The sequence below is a fragment of the Cyprinus carpio genome, chromosome B9 (assembly GCF_018340385.1).
Source record: "Cyprinus carpio isolate SPL01 chromosome B9, ASM1834038v1, whole genome shotgun sequence".
Lineage (NCBI taxonomy): Eukaryota > Metazoa > Chordata > Actinopteri > Cypriniformes > Cyprinidae > Cyprinus > Cyprinus carpio.
Window position 1 is genome coordinate 24,033,938 of NC_056605.1, and position 20,333 is coordinate 24,054,270.

The 20,333-nt window shown below is 35.3% G+C and overlaps 1 protein-coding gene across 12 annotated transcripts in view; it reads left to right on the forward strand.

Moving 5' to 3' along the window:
• Positions 1-2,269: 2,269 nt before the first annotated feature.
• LOC109057072 (microtubule-associated protein 2-like) overlaps positions 2,270-20,333 on the forward strand; it is a 109,624-nt gene continuing 91,560 nt past the window's right edge. For 11 of the 12 annotated variants that reach the window (XM_042731712.1, XM_042731714.1, XM_042731715.1 and 8 more), the window contains exon 1: positions 2,270-2,364. The gene's annotated coding sequence lies outside the window, so the exon portion shown is untranslated. Of the gene's footprint in view, positions 2,365-2,757; positions 2,929-20,333 lie in introns of all 12 variants that reach the window. The other variant, XM_042731713.1, reaches the window with a different exon arrangement.

Sequence of the window (20,333 nt, forward strand, 5' to 3'; positions counted from 1 at the left end):
AAAATACAATATACATATTAAACAAAAAGCATAAACTTAAAAAAGCTTAGCAAAAATTAGCAATGTTGCCTTTGCAACTAACTAAAAAAAAAGTAAAAAAAGCTAAAAATTTTAAAACTAAAACTGAAATCTAAATTGATTAAAGCTACATAGAACTATTTTAAAAGCAAAACAATTAAATATATATTTATTTAATATATAATGTTAATTAAAAAATATAATTAAAACTGAGAACATATTTATTAGTGTTGTTAAACCTAAACATATAAAAGTGAGACTAATAAAAGTAATGCTGAAATTAAATACAATATTAGACAAAAAGCATAAACATAAAAAACTTAAAAAATTATCACTGTTGCTTTGGCAAATAACCAAAATAAAATAAGTTAAAGTACAAATTGACTAAAATTACAGCTTAAAATTAAATAAGAAATAAAGCTAAATAGAACCATTTAAAAGCAAAACAAACAAACCCCCCACCATAAAATTAAATTAAAAAATACACACACACACACACACACACACACACACACACACACCACCACACACACACACACACACACACACACACACACACACGTTGTTAAAACTCAATATACAATGTTAAAAATGTTTGAAATGAAAAAAATATAAAAACTAAAAAATGAAAACTGAAAGTATACAATCTAATTAAATATTAGAATAAAAGTATATAAATAATACTGAAATTAAACTGCACTCTAACAAATCTAACATTTGTGGACATATTCATTCCACAATATTTATAGCACCAATATACTGTGTGTCAATATATAGAAATTATTCAAATAGAAATATTTGATAGGAGATAAACAATTTTGCCCCTATATTTTAATTACTTTTGGATGGCAATAGTAGTGATTGGTGTAATTGAAGAGTTCATTCTCTGTCAGAAACGCTTGATACAACCGGATTCCAGACTGCTGTGGGAGACGGAGATGACAGAAATCATACACTAACTCTCCTCAATCAAACACTAACGCACACCCAAGTCTCACCCCTATTTGCCTGTCTTGGAAGCAGGGCTGTCTCTATAGTGATAAGGGCTCTTGATGCGCACTGGGCCTTCATTCAGCTTTTCTAATTTAAGGAAGTGGAGAGGATAGAAGAGTGTCTCGTTTCTTTGAGTGTCTCTCTCACTTTGCCTCCACTATATTTTTGTTTCTATGACAACATGACTCAAACAATATCTTTTTAATTTAGCTTTGTAACATTGGCAAGCTTCTGAGGTTTGAAGGCGCGTTTGTTTACTAAGCTGGAAAAGAAAACCCATTGTGACTATCAACTAAAACGTACATTGGCGTAAACATGTCAGTTTTAACTGGCCTCTCGAGGTTCATCCATAATTTATAGCTCTCTAATTTCCGCCCGGAGATGAATGTGGTTACATTGAGTGTGAGATTCTGTTGCCTAACATTTGAGATGTACAGTTAAGTGAGGGTGTGCTACAAGGGTTTGTCTTTATGTCCAATTTAAGGTCACATATTTTGTACTTAAAGCGATACTTCACTACAACAAAAAATGAAAATTGTATTCATATATATTTTATACACTACATAAATATACACTACCATTTAAAAGTGTGGAGGCGGTAACATTTGTTTCTGTATTTTTCTTTCTTCTTCTTTTTTTAAAATAATTAAATTATATTAAAATCCTTCAGAAATCATTCTGATATACTGACCTGGAGCTCAAGAAACAGTTCATATTATATAAAATGTTAAAAACAGTTTAATATTTTTGTAGAAATCTTGATACATTTGTTTTTAGGATTTTTGATTAATTAAGAGTTCAAAACAACAGCATTTATTAGATTTTTTTTAACATTATAGATGTCTTTACTGTCACTTTTGATAAATGTAATGCATCCTTGCTGAATAAAAGTACCAATTCCTTTAAAAAAAAATGCTAATAAATATGCTACATATATACGTTTCAAATGTTTATTATTGCACATTCAAACATAATTCTTATTGAAATTAATAAACATATATGTAGTACATATATACAATATGAGGATTTATAACATTACTATAGGCTTACTAATAATATTATATAATGATAATTTTTGAAGAATGTTGGAATATTAGCAATATTTTAACACCTAATTCAGCGTTGTTACTTCGCCTCGAAACATTTTATGTCGTTTTTCTCTGGGCGTTCATGTGTAAAGCGCAACACGCTGCAGCAGTTACATTGACACGTCCACACTGTGATTTACGGTAATTATTCAGTAGTAGGCGGGGTTACGCGGCAATGGGCGGGATCAAGTGTGGGCGGCTCTTCACCACCGGCGCTCACTGCGCTCCGAGAGAAAGCCTGCAGCGGACGCAACACGCCGAACAGGTAACCGCTTCATTTCATTATTAACAGAAAGCCATAATATCGAGTTTAAACGGTCAGCACGATTTGCATATGTATTTTTACATATTCTCTGAAGTTCTCTGACACGCTGCTATTTCAATTCCTCTAATCCGCGCTTTTGAAGATGTTAATGGGACAGATAGCCTAATCCTTATTGCTTGAGAAGGGACGCATTGTTCCATTCAGTGCAATGGTGCGGATATAGACTGTAGGCTACTTCAGGTTGCTAGATTATATATAACAGTCATTATTTCATTTAGATACGATGCTTGACTTTTGAGAATGTGTACCAACTTCATTTGATTCTTAAATTCTTCACTTTCATCTGTTTAAAAATGCTTTTTTGTACTGAAATCTATTGATTTCATCTCACAGGTTTAGTTTTTATCTTTAAGGGAGTGTATTCTTAACACAACTAATCTGATCTGCATATGAAAAGGCGGAGACCTGGTCAAAGACATGATTTGGTTTTGTCGCAGAAGAGATTTTGCAGTCCAGCAGAGATGGTGCTGAAACAACAGCTACCCAGTATTAAGCACCGCTGAGGTATTCTGCACCAAAACATCCTTTTATTTTATCAGTACTGATTTTGATGTACTATTTTTATGTATACATCTCTGCTGAATTATAGATATATATGGTTGTAGTTACCTTTGATCAGTGTGCTTTAAACACCTGCCATCAAATGCTGTGCTGAGAAAGATCAGAATCAGTTCATGCTTTGCACACCAGCGCCTTGAGACCATATAAAAGACTCCATTAGTGATGATGATGCTTTTTCTGAGAAGACATGATGCATTCCTGCATTGGCAGTCTGCCGGCTCACGCTTATTCAGGAAAACAGAGCTGTGAGGTTTTATGCAGAGCTCTGCACTGGATGACTGATATCTGCGCAGTCCCTGTGTCCATATATGTGGACCTAAAGTCCATCGTCATTCAAGTGTTAGTGTGTCTAAACGCTGCACCACTGGTCAGACGCTTTGACCATCTGTTAGTAGACTGCCCTCTTCGTCAAATACAACAGATGTTCAAAAGGAGACAAAAAGTTGGACCCCTGCATTCACACACACATTTCCATTGACTTCTTTTATACTAAATGAATTCATAAATAAAATGAAACATAACCCTGAAATTTTTGCAATATTTAGGTTTTCACTAAGATGGTATTTTGTACATTTAGTAAGTAATTCCTTTGTTTGGATGCTTTATTGGTTTCCCATAATTTTCATGTTTTTTTAATTTAGGCAAAAGAGGACCCCCACATGCAAATTTTTAAATTAAAATTTTAACAATTTTAAAACAGCACCTTTCTTAGTCTATAACACTGATTCCCACCCAATGATACTGCAGTTCACCCAAAAATGAAAGTCATCAGTTGCTCACCCTCATGTCGTTCGTTCTAACCCTGCATGACTAATTTTCGATATATTGGAGAAAAAAATACAAATAAAAATCTAAACAGTAAAATTTAAAGGGTCATGATGTTGTTGGGAATGTTTTTCAAATAACCTTTTTATGTTTTGCAGAAGAAAGACAGTAATTTCTGACTATCCCTTTAAGCAGGTATGAGGGGGTCATTATTTTGCCTATTAAACCTGTAAAAACAGGAAAAATCTATTAAAATAATCAGGGGCGGACTGGGGCTAAAAAATGGCCCTGGACTTTTTGGCACAGAGCGGCCCATGCATCACACCATAAACCCACCAGCTTATTAGAGCAATTTTTTAACACCACTTACTAACATAAAGATATAACACAAAACAGAATAAAAATGCTTCTTTTATTATTAACATTAATGAATGACTGGCATACTTTACATTATAATTAGTCTTTCTTGGTGTAAATGGCAAATTGTAAATAATTTTTAATAATCTTTTCATGTCTCTTTTAGAGGGACAGTTTAATATCACTAAAGTTAAATGTCTATAATTTCAGTCCATGTGACACAATGCCCTGCTGCTCTAGAGAATGTAGTACAGAATGTGGACTGTTTTTATGGTGCCTTTCAATTACTTGACAACTCCTGTAATTTAGAATAGAGTTCCAGTTGTGGAAAAGAGTATAATACACAAAACATACAAGAAACATTTCTGATTATTATCAATGCTGAACACATTTGTGCTGCCCAATATTTTTGTGGAAAATGCGATACATTACCATTAAGTCTGGAGTTAGATTTAAAAACAATAAATTAATTAATAATTTTATTCAACAAGGTTGCATTAAATTGATTTAATTGACAGTAAAGATATACTTATTACAAATTATTTATATTTCGGAAAAATGTTGTTCTTTAACTTTGTATTCAGCAAATACTCCTGAAAAAGTATCACAGTTATCACAAAAATATTAATAAGCAAAAACAGTTTTCAGTATTGATAATAAGAAAAAACATTATTAATAAGTGATCACAAATATTAATTGATAATAATTAAGCAGCAAATCAGCATATTAGAATATCTCAGAATAGAATGTCTTTTATCTGTACTTTTCCATTTCTCTCTCTCTCTCTCTCTCTCTCTCTCTCTCTGTGTGTGTGTGTGTAGTGTATGTTATGTCTACCCCTTCACATTGTTGTGCATTTATGTCTGAAAAAATGCCCCGGACACCTGTGTGTGTGTGTGTGTGTGTATGAGTTTGTTCCACTCTGTGTTTATGCTCTAGGAACAGGTCTTTATTTAAATGTAATTTTTTTCAGATTTAAACAGGAGTTATTACTTATTTTTGACAAACAGAATTTTTATTTTTTATTTTATTTTTTTAACACACCTTTAGAACAACCAAATCAAGTCCAGATTTTGTGTGTGTTTTTAGATAGATTATTTAGGAAAAGTCATAGTCTCATGCCACTGAGATGAAGGGAACATTTTTAAAAAAATCAAGGAAAAGTCCAGTGGGATCAGTTGGACCCCAAGGAGAGCTTAAGGGTTAAAATATTAAAAGTAATACTAAATTATATCCAGTATTATATCCAGTGAGAGTTCTTGTTGATGAAGTTGTCCTTGAGCTGTACAGGGGTTATGGGGGTACACTGAGCATACAAAACAAGTCGTGTACCGTGCAAACAAAGGAATCTCAACTACATTAATACAACCTTTCTTCAAACAATTGCTTCCCCCCCACTTCAGTGAGTGTTATGATTACATTAACATTTTAAAGAGAATGGTCTTTGTCCTTGTCTGGCCATTTTCTGCTTATCCTGGCTCAAAGAGCACCTTTGTATGACAGCCTGTCATAATGGAGTGGTTGTTGTGCTCTAGTTTTAACTGTTGTGAACACGGCAAAGGGCTGGATATTGGAGCACTACTCGGTTTCAAACCCTTCTTGTAAAAGAATTATGAAAAAAAAGGTGTGAAAAAATGACGTTGTGATCATTGATTTCCATTGGCCGTGAACACTCTGAAGATGCAGGTATGCATAACGCATCTCTAATGAAATGGTGGCGAGGCTCTAATCCCAGCACCTCATGCACGCTGAATCAATGAGGGTGTAGGGTCTTGAACATTCCCTGAGTCAGGCGGACATGCTCCACTCAGGTCTTGACATGATGAGTCCTCGGGGAGCCCTACATGACCGCGTCTCCAAGCTACTGTTGAACTTTGAGGAATCTGCTTGCAGCTGTGTATGGTGATACTTGTACAAAGAATGATACCATTCAAAATTTTGTGCTGGGTGAAACTGGGAAACAGTTTATACATAAAAAGACTTATTCACTGTGCTTTTAATTTCTCCCATCTTCACATTTTTGCATCCAATTGTTTAAAGTCTTCGTTAAAGAATAATAAGCCATGAACCTATGGAAGCCCATTTCTGCCACTGAATGATAAAAAAAAAGGTAATTGCGACATTTTGTCTCATAATTCTGACGTTTTTCTTACAATTGTGAGTTTACATCTCAGAATTGCGTCATATAAAATCGCAATTCTGACTTTTTTTTCTCAGAATTGTGAGTTAAAAAATCAGAATTGTGAGTTAAAAAGTCAGAATTGTGAGTTATAAAGTCAGAATTGCGAGATATGAAGTCAAAATTTGCCAGATATAATGTTAGAATTGCAGGATATAAACTCGCAATTATGAGATTGTATCTCACAATTCAGACTTTTTTCTCAGAATTGCGAGCTATGAAGTCCAGTTCTAAGGAGAAAAAAAGACAGATATGTTCTCAGAATTGTTTTTTTTTTTAAAAAAAAGTTTATATCTCACAATTCTGACTTTATAACTCCCAATTGTGAGTTTATATCACGCAATACTGAGGAAGAAAAAAAAAGTCAGATTTGGCCATTTGTATCTGGCAATTATGACTAAATTTCTCACAATTGCTCACTGTTGTTATAGGAAAAAAGTCACAATTGTGAGATAAAAAGTCACAATTACCTTTTTTTTTTTTTATTAGGTTGCGGACACAGGCTTCCATATGAACCAAATCAACCAGTTACAAGGTGGATCACAACATTACAAACTTTGTTTTGAAGCAACAAAAGCATTTGAAAATCTGACAAAAAGACAAAGATACAAGATAAAGGTACAACGTTGAATGATTTTATAGGAAATATTCTGTAAAAATTTAGGACATATATACCTCTTTTTTTGTATGTATTTCAGACACTTAGTTCTCCAGTTGTTGAAATGGGCTTGGGTTTAAAATCTCATAGCAGTCAGCCTCTATACTAGTGATTTTGTGGCACTGGTCTTGCAGTGGCTGGCATGTGGTTTTTAACTTGCATTAGCACAGCTTGAAGTTGGTGAAATCATGGGGATTTTGGTTAATTTGCCTTGATTGCTTGCTGCAAATATGATTAAAACCAAAGCTCTTCCTACTATACTGTTTGAAGTAAGGGAAATGTATTAAATGTTCTTTGGTGTTTTATATAATAGATTACTTTCCCAGGTTTAAGAAAGGCATTGTGTCTTTGACAGGTTTGACCTTTGGTACCAGGTGAATTTACATTAATTTTGAGCAGGTAGAGTCAGTGTGTGAGAGCAGGAAGTTCATTCAGCTTGTGTAAATGAGCATGAGTATGTTCAGAGGGTAGCAATGGGCTCTCACTGGAGAACTGTTCATGGAAAGTGAGCTGCAGTGCCGTGGACCCCAAAACAATGATCTCACTGTTCTCCTGGTGGACTCCCTAAAAGCAGGTCACCTTTACACCCAATTACAGCAAGCATCTAACACTAGATAATGCACATTCCATAAATGTAGAATGAGTGTTGCCTCAGCCTACATGATACATTCTAATACATTCTCTTCACAATAATACATTCTATTATTTTAACAAATTATTTAGAAACAATAGAATAATCGCTAATGAAAATAATTAGTTAGATTAATGCATTAAGTAGACTAGTGCATTAGACTAATAAAAATATATAATTAATTAGTTGTATTTAAATGCATTCCAATTATATTCATTTATATTATTTATAAGTTATTTGTTTATTTATAGACAATTATTTGTATAGAACATATTACTTATTTTAATAAAACACTATTATATAATCAACAGTTATAAATGCATTTAAAGTATACTTATATTTATTTCTTTATACATTATTATTTGGACAGAATATATTATTTACACTCATAAAACACTGATTGTTAATTGATTTATTAATTGATTTATTTAGAAAATGTGAATTGACCTTGTGTCCTGGATGGAAACATGTCTGCTTTACTGGGAGTGTCTCAAGTTAGATGTTGTCATTGCGGATTGCCCTAAGATGTCTAGTGGTCTAATCTGTCTGCCACTGTTTGACTCTGAGCCGCCCATGGGCCCTTCTCGCTCGGTAACCCTCCCCCACAAGCATGGGGCAGAACAAAGGACCGGCGTCTTTCTCTATACCTTGAACCTGCACTGCAGGCAGCTGATGAGGAGGAGGCCGGTTATCAGCAGGATAACTATCTCCTCATATGATCCATATATCCCTATAATTTCCCCAGGGCTGGAGGGCAGCGTTAGCAATGACGGTCTTTCACACACAGTTTATAATCATTTTATGTGTCTGACCTCTGAAGGAGAACATTTCTTTGCAGAGTTGGATATCAGCTTCAGTTTGGGCATGATGAATGTGTTATTGTCATAAAGGCAGATGTTCTCAGTAAGCTAATCTGCCTGAAAGATAAATGTGTGTCTGGGAGTGTTTTAGTGTGCGCATGTTCCACATGGTTCAATGATGTATTGAGCTGGGCTACTGTAGTGAGTGATTCAGAGATTGACTGATGTGACAGTGGGCATGAATGAGTTTTAAAGTGCAACCTTTACAGTTTTATTAATATGAAATTATATTATTTTAAACAAGGCATTTTTTGTATTCAGTGGGGACATAATTACTGATTATAATGACTTATACTGTCTTTTTACATGTTGCGCTGCATATCGCGCCGCATAAACATAAAACCATGTCTGAGAATCAAAGTTACGTCATCTTTCTTTGTGTGAACATTAGGGTGGCGTTATGCAAATCTTCCCACATCGTGACTTAGACATGTCGGGGCATGTTAGAACGAGTCGTTTTAGGTAGGCATGGTTGACTCTTAACTTTTATAAAGAATATCTCTTTGCATTTGAGACTTTAGTCTTTGAAATTTTACAAATCTTCTTTATGCACCAAGAGCTTTTAACACTCCAAAGAGAAAAGAAAAATTGAAATCGCATTACATGACCCCTTTAATAGGATAGAGAAATTAACATTCTGTAAACGTTCATGTTTTCCAAAACCTATAGAACATTCTTGTTGTTGTGGAACATAAAGAGGGAATTTTTGAAGAATATCCTTGTCACTCTTTTTTTAATATAATGAACTGGATCTGGAGCTGTCGCTGGAAAATTGCCAGGGATTCATTATTCCGGATAGGGGTGGGAAGACCATTCCACCAGCCAGAAATGGTGAACAAGGATGTCCTGGAAAGTGAAAATTTTGAGCCTCTCTGTGAAGGTACCATGAGGCATCACTCACTAGCAGATCTCAGACTTCTGGAGGGTGCTGAGCCTGTGGCTGTTCTGTATACAAGCATCAATGTCTTGAACTTGATGCGAGCCGCAACCGGTAGCCAGTGCAAGGAGGTAAAAAGAGGTGTAACAAGGGCTCTTTTGGGTTCGTTGAAGACCAGTTGTGCCGCTGCATTCTGAATCATTTGTAGAGGTTTGATTGTGCTTGATGGAAGTCCAGCCAGAAGTAGTACAGCCTAGAAATGACAAGGGCCTGGACAAGAAGTTGTCCAGCATGCTCCGTTAGAAAGGGCCTGATTTTCTGATGTTGTGCAATGCAAACCTGCAAGATTGAACAGTCTTAGCAATGTGGTCTTTGAAGGTCAGCTGGTCATCCAAGATTACACCAAGATTTCTGACTGAAGTTGATGGGGTAATTGTAGAAAAACCTAGCTGGATGGTAAAATTATGCTGTAGAGTTGGAGTGGCAGGGAGGTTAAGAAGCTTAGTCTTTGCCAGGTTAAGCTGTGGTTGATGTTCTTTCATCCATGCTGAGATGTCAGCCAGGCAGCCTGAAATCCGTGCATCTACCGTTGGATCATCTGGTTGAAATGAGAGATGGAGCTGTGTGTCATCAGCATAGCAATGGTAGGATAAGCCATGTGCCTGTAAAATGGGACCCCAGTGATGTAGTGTATATGAAGAAGAGGAGGGTTCCAAGAACTGATCCCTGAGGAACCCCAGTGACCAGTTGATGTGATTTGAATACCTCCCCTCCCCAGGCCACCCTGAAAGACCTACCAGTAAGATAGGATTGAAACCAGTTAAGTGGAATCCCTGTGATGCCCAGTGATGAGAGGGGAGACAGGAGGATTTGATGATTGACAGTGTCAGAAGCAGCAGATAGATTGAGCAGGTTAAGAACTGATGATTTGGAATCCACAAGGCTTCCATGACTGACAGTAAGTTGTACTGTCCAGGGTATGTTTAATAAGTTGAACTGTCCAGGGTATTCACTTAAAAATTCATATTTTGTTTCAGATACAGTATTTCCTACTTTAAAAATGCCATCAGAATTTTCATATTTTATATGAGAGCACAGCCAGTGCAGAGTTGCTATTATGCCTCATTAAATATATTATAGCACTTTTCACTTCTTCCTTTGAACTTTATACGTGTCTTGAACTAAACACCAGACCTCTTCATACTGTTAGATGCGTGACTGTCACTCCAGGTGAAAGATTTGAGTTAGGTGAGTCAGATACTCATATTGGTTACAGAAGTTTCAGTGAGTGACCCTTGGGTTCTTCTGGGTGATGGCATTTATTGACTCTGCTGTAGGCTTTGGAGTGGCAGAGTGAAGCTCTTTGAAGAGATTGAGCATGTAACCCTTATGGCACAGATTTATGTAACTTGTGATGGTGACATACAGCTAATCCATGAACAGACACTCCCTTCCCTGCATAACTGCAGCCTCAATGATCCCTTTCACTGCCAAAGCCTTATGTCATGCAGAGTGTGTGTGTGTGTGTGTGTGTGTGTGTTTGTGTGTGTATGTGTGTGTCCCAGACCTGGATCTGCTCCAGAAAACATTTTTAGAGAGACTTCAGGAGTCACCTTCTGAATAAATTAAATAACTGTCATCCTAGAAAAGAGACTTGGGTGGTTGACATTTAAGCAAGGCAAGGAAGGAAATTTAATCTAATCAAACAAGAGGGAAAAAAATGACTTTCTATTTGTCACATTTTATGCTAATCTTTAAAAATATAATGTTATTTGACATTTTATAAATCTGTAAAAGGACATATTGAAGGTATCCAATGCTTTATTTCAATGACAGTATATCAAACGTTATTAAAATATTTTACACTTTAAAGTAATATTAACCTAATTAATATTTAAGGTATTTTTATTTATTTATTTATATGGTATAGTTTTGAGTAAATTTTTGCAAACCAAAGTATCTCCAACTTTAAAAATACCATAAAGACTGTCATACAGTATAAAGTAAAAATAGTAATACTGTAAAATATTATTTCAAATTAAATATGTAATAAATGTAATAAATGTATTATCTTCATCAGCCATTACTACAGTCTTCAGTCACATAATTCTTTTTTAAATTAATTTTTAATTATCAGTGTTGAAAACAGTTGAGCTGCTAAATATTTTTGTATAAACCATGATACTCCTTTACAATTCTTTGATAAATAGAAAAAACAGAACAGCATTTAAAAGAATGATATGTATATTTGATATGTAACAACGTAAAAGTCTTTGCTGTCACTTTTGATAAGGGAAACACATTGAAGTGTTAATTTCAAGTTAAGAAATGTGAGAAATAGCATGTTCCTCCCCATTTTTCCTTTCAGCTCCCTCTCATTTCTGCAGTGGATGCTGGTGGTTTTTGGAGCAGTATGTGGGTGTTGGTTTGTGCTAGCAGAAGAGCAGCGTGAGGCAGAAGCTAAGCCTGTCAGAGTCTGGGCTCCAGACAGCTTTTTCTGGCTGCTGTAGCTCAGCCTTGCTGGGAAGGCGCTTACACGCAAGACCTCCAACTGAGCTGTCACTCCAATCAATGCAGAGGCCAGAAACATACTATGGGCAGTACACAAATGCAGATGCTTTTACTTGGCCAAGCTGAACATGTATAACGTGCACTCTATGCTCAAGCAAACCTACATACTCTGAGCATCTGAGGAGAGTTATATATCATCTGCAGTACACTACTGCTAAAATGCTTGGGGTCAGTAAGATTTTTTACAAGAATTTGTAATAGGAATTAATAATTTAATTCCATCAGAATGCATTAAAATGATTGATAATAGTAGTAAATGCTTCTTGAGAACCAAATCAGCATATTAGAATGATTTCTAAAAGATAATGTGACATTGAATACTTGAGTAATGCTCCTAAAAATTTAGCTTTTACATGGCAAGCATAAATGACATTTTAAAATATAATAAAAGAGAAAAAGATCTTTTAAACTTTTAAATATTTAACAGTTTTTACATTATTTTTTATCAAATAAATGTATCCTCAGTGAGTATAAAAGACTTCTTTCCAAAACGTCTTACTGACTCCAAACATTTGAACAGGGGTCCCTAGAATGAATATACTAAAATGTATTTGAAATACATTTATTTCATGCTAAGTATACTACAAAAACATTTACATATTAATGTACTCAATAAAAATACTCTGCAATTGTACTTTTAGTATACTAAACTGGTATACTTAAAGTCTGCTAAATTGGAACAACTAATTTTGTACTTAACGCACTTTAATTGTACAGAAGTAGTGCTAAAGTCCAACTAAAGATGAACTGAAGTATATTTGATTGTGCTAAAGTGGCTCTATTGCATCAGGTACACTTTAAATATCTTGCATTTAAAGCTTGATATTGTTCAAAGATCATACAGTCTTCATCAACAGTGATATTAATATACATTTTAGGCTTAATATTAAGAAATGTGCATGTGCACAAGTAGTACTCCAAATAAAGTTTAATTATAATTTTTATCAATAAATCTTGAGTAATATGTCAGTACATATATAAGTAGATTTAAACTATACTCAATAATGACATTTTCAATATATTACTTTTTTTACTAGGGAATATCATGTTATCGATAATAAAATAGTACAGTGACAACTACCAGTAAAGATTTGTTCTAGCTAATAAAACAGTGGACAAAGAATAAAAACTACATAAACTACATATACAGTATGCAAACAAATAATGCAAAAAAAAAACACTGTATGTATATATATGTATATATATATTAATAGAATATTTTCTGTTAGATTGTCTGATCTCCTATGCCTGACTTTTGAATATCGCTATATTGTGTCCTAAGAAAAACACCCAATTAGATTTTGTCTGAAGATACAAGTAACTTGAAAATCAAAATACCTAAAATAATTAATAATAAAAATAACAACGTTATTGTATTAGAGCCAAATGTTGAATATGAATGGAACACAATATTCTTCTGTAATCCCCTCTTATTGGCATTGATAAGGGCTGATAAAGCTGTGTGCATTCTGCATGAAGCTTGTCTGATGACATTACTGGGTAGTGTTTGCACTTTTTTCTCGCCAATGAGTCGGTCGATTGAAGATTCCTTCCTGTTTGACTCCTTTCATTTTGTTTACGCTATAATGACCTTGTCCAGTTTTTTGTGTTTGTTAATTATCAGCCTCCATTGAACACACATTTTTTCCGTTCTGCTGGTCAGCTAGATCTTTTAGCGGCTCACTGAAATGCTCTCAACAGCTATGAGGCATGAAAAGCACAAAACTTTAAATGGAATTTGAAGGAACATAAAAGTTGTTCTTCTTTTAATGAAGCCCTTTAGCATATAAGCATTAGTGCTATTGGTTAATGGCTCAAACCTCTAATGGTCTGAATGTATGCGTCACCACTGCCACTATTGCCATGGAAACAGCAGCCATGTGACTCCAGAGTAATGAAGACTGTGGAACACATAAAAGGAGCCTCTACAAAGATGTGTCCATGTGGAAGTAAACCGTTGAGGTACGGGCTTTGCAATACATTTAGGTCACAGAAGATGACCTGGACTTTTGGTTCAAGTGCTAGATTGACTGGGGAATCCCTGGTGCTGAAGTGAAATGGGGTTAAGGCGTAGTATAACTGACAGTTGTGACCCACTGAGAAACTACTCATTTGTAACCCAGAGACTTTGATTTTAATAACCTTCAAGTTTCATTTTGCAGACGTAATTGCGATTCTAGGCCTACCGCACTGGTTTTTCTGTTACTTTGCATTTAGGCCTGGGAATGTTTTCCAATGCTCAATTACAACTTTTAAAGGATATCCATTTTGCCCCTTTTTACAGTATGTAATATTCCATTATCCAATCACCAAAAATTATCTGTGAAGTTTCAGCTCAAAATACCCTACAGATCATTTATTAGCTATATCATTTTGAAAATGCTTATTTTGAGTGTAAGCAGAAACACGCTGTTTTCATGCATGTATCTTTAATTGCAAATGAGCTGCTGCTCCCCACCCCCTTTTCCAGAATACGGCTGTTCCTTTACAGCTTGTACCTCAGATAACCTGCCAAAAAACATCTGTTTGGTTTTGATTATCACGCCTATCACATTGAAATCATGCGTTTTAAACCATATTAGTTTAAACTTTGAATAAACGGTTTCCTGAGTGCACACATTCGAAGCATGTGTCAGAAAGCGGCTGTCACATGGCATGTGAGTACTGGCATTAGAACTGGTACACCGTTGTTGCTTGCAAAAACACAATGGTCTTGCAGATTAAGGGGTGCTAATATTACAGTAAGATCCCCTATCTATGTCACGGGGGAACGAATTCTGAGTTGCACGCTTTTTTACAAGCTTCACTGCAATGCTGATGACACTCAACTCTACTTCTCATTCCAACCAGATGATCCGACGGTAGCTGCTCACATTGCAGCCTCTCTGAGAGACATTTCTAGCTGGATGAAGGACCATCACCTTCAGCTCAACCTTACTAAGCACCAATATACCTAAACACCAATATACACCACCTAAACTCACTAGTTCAAAATTATGTGCCCTCCAGAAGTTTGCATTCTGCAAGTGAACGGCGCCATCCCAAAGATGTTCAAAATCACTCTCATGGACCTTTTCCTGGACTGTGCCTAGCTTGTGGAATGACCTCCCAATCTCAATTCGAACAGCTGAGTCTTTACTCATCTTCAAAAAACATCTAAAGACACATCTTTTCACCAGCACTTGACTAACTAATACTAGCACTTACCTTTTCTTTTCTTGGAAAAAAAAAGAGATAGCTAAGTTTTCTGTGCTAGACTAATTGACACTTGTCATGGCACTTGATATATAAGCATCTGCTAAATGATTAAATGTAAATATAAATGTAAAAACATGTAAAAAAAACATTAGCTGGGTTGTTCTTTTTCACGGTTTCTGGGTTTGTAGATGCGCCGGTGACCTGATTATAGTACTTAAACACAGAAAAAGTAAATTCATGATATGTCACCTTTAAGTTACTTCCTATTAAAATCAAGCTCATATTCTTCATTAATAGGATCAGCAACAGTAGCCAGTCATCCTTCAGCGGAAAAATATAGTCAGTCTCAGAAGAAATGCGGTCTCTTGTTGTTTTTGGCAAATAAAGTCACCACAAATTGGCACTTTATGGCTGGTGTCATACTAGTGCTGGAAGAAGCAGCTAACGTCAGATGTTTGGATCTTTGGATGCTTTAAATAAAGAGCACTTTGAGACCTATTATGATATAAAAAAAATGTATGACGCAATAAAAGAAATTTATAATGCAAGGACAGAGAGGGCAAAAAAGCTGCAGTATACGGTTGAAATGCATGACTTGTGGCAATATAGATCTGCTATTGACTTTAAATTGTGCAGTATGAGACATAGCCAAAGGGCTGCTTGTAACATGGCTGTCCAGTTGCTTTTATGTAGCAGCAAGAACTCAATTTCATGAAACTTTGTTTTATTGCCTTATGACATGCTGAGGTTTTCTGTGCTTCTGAGTAACAATTCCCTGATTAAATTTCAAGAGTGACTTGTGGTGTTTTGATTACTTTTAATAACTTTTTAAAAGTTCAGCTCTGTTGACAGCATCTGTGGTATCAGTACTCATCCCACAATTTGTAAAAAGCAAACAAAAACAGCGTACTGTTTAGTATCGCACTTAAAATATAAATCAAATATATTCATCCTTTTAAAAGCTACTGAAAATTTGACTCTCACATCACTAACAGCAAGTAACAATGTATTTGTACCAAAAAATGTGGCCTGCATGATTAGATAAAGAAGCAGTTTATCTTTTTGAAACATCTAATACTCTTCTCACTTCCTCATAAAGCTTCATTATGCCCACAATAGTGATTGTTTCTCAAAGGCAAGAAGAAGAAAGAGATTTAGAATTCTTTCCCCTCTCTTTTATGAAGGAATGCTTTTACTGTGTTGTGCGACAGACATCTGAGAGACTGCAAGACATTTGAGGAGCAGCCATGACAGGCGTAGGATGTTCCTTGAGCAACTAGTTGATTGTGTGTGGGCTGAAGACAAGTGTGTGTGTGTGTGTGTGATGGAGGTGAATGTGTGGGCTGAAAGACGTTAATGTGTGTTGCGTCCTCTGTGTGGGTTGTGAATAGGTGCAGGTAGGTAGGTGGAGCCGAGGGGTACAGAGTGACCACAGTGACTCATTTTGCCATTACCCAGAATTCCTTACTTCTTTTCGTCTCCAAACGGTGTGGCCAGAAGGGTGTTAAAGCTGTGTGGGGGGAGATGTGACGCCCATGTGTAGGCAGCAGTGTGTGGGCTGCTGCTCTGTAAATGTGTTTTGTTAAAGAGCCAGGCCCGTGAGATCACTCTCCCCTCATCTGTCGGGGGCGGACCACTCTCAAGCGTGCCACAAGCGCAAGGTGGCTCAAGGTTTCTGTGAATCGTGACTGAATTTTCAGTAGAGAATTTCTGACCACAATTTGGCGGCACAAATGCTAGTCAATAACAAGTTTCACAAGCTTCCATTCCAAAATGTTTTTAGCTTTATTTGTGCCTATGAAGGGGCTGATGTTGAGATTGTAAACTGACTAATGAAGCACTGCTCATGTCTTTTGTGTTTAATTAGGTATGTTAAAGCAATTGTTCGGTCATTATTATGTTTCTGCAAGTGTCGTAAAATAGTCTATACAAATTTTGCTTTAAATTTTACTGAAGTAATATTTAACAGTTTAGCATTTTTCGCACAGACTGAAATCTATGTTGTTAACCTGAGAACGTCTCGGTTACATATGGTAACCCTTGTTCCCTGAAGGAGGGAATGGAGACGTCATGTCGGTGACCGACAAATTGGGATCTCGATAGATTCCCAATTCGTCAGTCACCGACGTGACGTCAAGAGTGACCAACTGAAAGGGAACCATTATGACTTGGATCATTTAGGAACTTGTGAATTGGATCAGTGAACAATTCGTTTTTGAGGTGGTTCTTTTCTATGAACCAGCTGACTTGATTCACAGATCAAACTGAGTGATTCATTCATGAATCAGAGTTTGACTTACTGATTTTACAGTTATAATCAGTGAATAAACTTAAATATTAGTCCATTCTTCACACAAAGCTATCATATGGCATTGTGTCCATAATTTTATCATCTATCAGGCAAAAATAAGTCTGATCATTCTGAAAATTCAAGATCCATGCTGATTTACACTGCTGAGATCATATCTGTGGAGTGATTAAGTTATATTCTATTGTTATATACTATTGTACTATTGTTCTACTGTTTGAGGTTGGTAATTTTCTAAATGTCTCTTTTGCTCACCAAAACTGCAGTTATTTGATTAAAAAATACAGTAAAACAATAATGTTGTGAAATATTGTTACAATTTAAAATAGCTGTTTTCCTTTTTAATATATATTAAGGTGTAATTTATTCCTCTGATGGCAAAGCTGAGTTTTTAGTTGCCATTACTACAGTCTTCAGTCTCACATAATCCTTAAGAATCATTCTAATTATTGTCAGTGTTAAGAATGGTTGTGCTGCTTAATATTTGTTTTTGTTTTTTGGAAAATGATGCATTTTTTCATTATATTTTGATGAATAGAAAGTTCAAAAGAGCTGCATTTCTGATCAAATGAATGCATTCTTGCTGAATAAAAGTAATAGTTTTTTAATAAAAGCGGAAAAGGCTTTGAGCAAGGGAGTTCCCATGTTGCAGTCCAGACTTACTGAGTCATGAGAATTGTGTTATTAAAAAATTGCATGTCTCTTTGTATACACTGTGCTCATTTCCACATTAAACATGAATTGTGTCCCAGAATTGTATTTATTTTCTCATCATGTTTATAGGATCCAGCTTCCTTCATACATCATATGTCTTCTTACATCTAGCTCTGGGAACAATCCAAGCAAATCAAAGCTTTGAGCTTCAAAGGTCTCTGTAAACTCCATTACAAGTCACTGATCATGATCAGTGTGATCTTTTTACCGTCATCTCCATTTTGTTAAGAACTTAAAGAGATAGTTCACATAAAAATGAAAACTTAAAGAACCTCATGTTGTTCCAAACCTGTACCTAATGACTTTACTTTCATGTTTTGGATGAACTATTTTGAACGATTAAAAATACCAGACTGAATGTCATTATTCGTTGTATCATTCAGACTATTTTTGTTCTGGATCCACTAAAAAGATCAAACATAACACAATTATTTGTTTACAATTTTCTCATGAATTTGTGAAAGAGAGCTTTATATGGCTATATACAGTGTCAACATTTGCAATAAATATCTGCTTCAATTCTGTTCTTTTTCTCACCCAAAGCTATCATATGACTTCAGAAGCCTTGGAATATAGTACACAAGTTATATGGATCACTTTTATGATTATTTTATGGTTCTTTTATTTTCTTTCTGTGGGTCTGGAGGAACAATACAGAGCTATTCTCATGTTTTCACCGCCTGATGTTGGTACTGGAATAACATAATGAGGAGTGACAAAACGTCTTGACTGACTTATTTTGCACTCTAGTGTTTTTGTTCTCACATAACTTCCTATATTGAAAATAGAAGCGGCTTTGTGTTTTTTATTTGTGGTGTCAGTGCTCTGTTGTGCTTATCCAAGGCACATGTTTCTTGAAGCATCTCTAGCTGTCGGTCCAAATGCTGAAGGAATGAGAAGCCCTGAGAAAAACGTGTTTGCAATCTCCCAGGTCATATATCTAACAGCTGCTGACAGGCCATGCGAGTCTTTGAAAGGAGCTTGATTCAGGGTCAAATGGATCAGTAAATGCTGGTGCATTTGTATACTGTATTTACGTTTCCCCTTGTTGAACTTGTTTAAGTCATCCGTAGTTTCTCCTCACACATAGCTTTGATTGTGTGGTTTCTGTGAGAAGTAGTAGCTGGACCAATCAGAGCTGCTGTGAGGTCTCAGTGGATTATGTACATCTAAAACCCCACACAGAGAAAACAGGAATATGAAATGTCCCAGAGAGTTGGTTCTTTGCGGCACTCTAAAGAAAGAAAGAGCTGGCCTGGAAAAGACAAATGGGTCTGGAGTGACCTAAAGAAAAGAAGTGAAAGCACAGATTAGTTGTGTTTACCTCTAAGATAATCTGCATTCCTATCTACACTGTAAAAATTGACTGTGAATTTTACAGTAAAAGACTGTAAAAATGCTACAGTAAAAACCTGTTAAATGGTTAATGGTAAATTCCCGTTAAAAACTGAAAAACTGTATTGGACATTACATGTTATTTTATTTTACCGTTTTTGGAAGTGAAAAAGACCATATAATTAACAGTGAATAACCATAAATGGACATTTCCAGAATTCCCTGCGTTACATTTCAAATTGGATGTTTTTTTCTTCTTAGTTTTTTTTTTATCAGTTTTGTATATTAGGGTTGCGTGTTACACCTAATGTTGTTAAATGAATGTTTATTGCATTATTTCATTTTTTATGTGCTTTACCATGTTGGTGTTTAGTGTTTGTGTGAATGACACTCTGCAACTTCTATATATGTTATTATTTAAAAGCTGCTTGTGATGGACTTTGGTTCATCATGTGACTTTATCATCACCACCTGCTTTTGGTGGTTATCAGTGTATTACAAAGGTAGAAAACAGATTTCAGTACTTCAATTGGTTGGTATATTAACATTATATCAGTTAATATTACGGTATTTAACTGTAAATTTAAGTTTAAACCGTAAACCTAAAATGTTGCTACCATAGTTTTAAAATTTTACTGAATATTTTTTTACAGTGTACTTATAATTGGACTTGAGAAGTCTGTAATGTTTTATCTTGAATGTGATGCTTAAATAGATGAGGGAATCTTTACTGCTTTGATGCTTCTACATGAAAACCTTTTAAATGAAATCTGCAGAGGAACACTCTATAATTTGACAAAGAAACAGGTATATAAAAACACCACTGAAAAGATCCAGCATACAATAATACAGCATACTGCAGACAGTGTTTAAATTGTGACAGTTTCTTGTAATC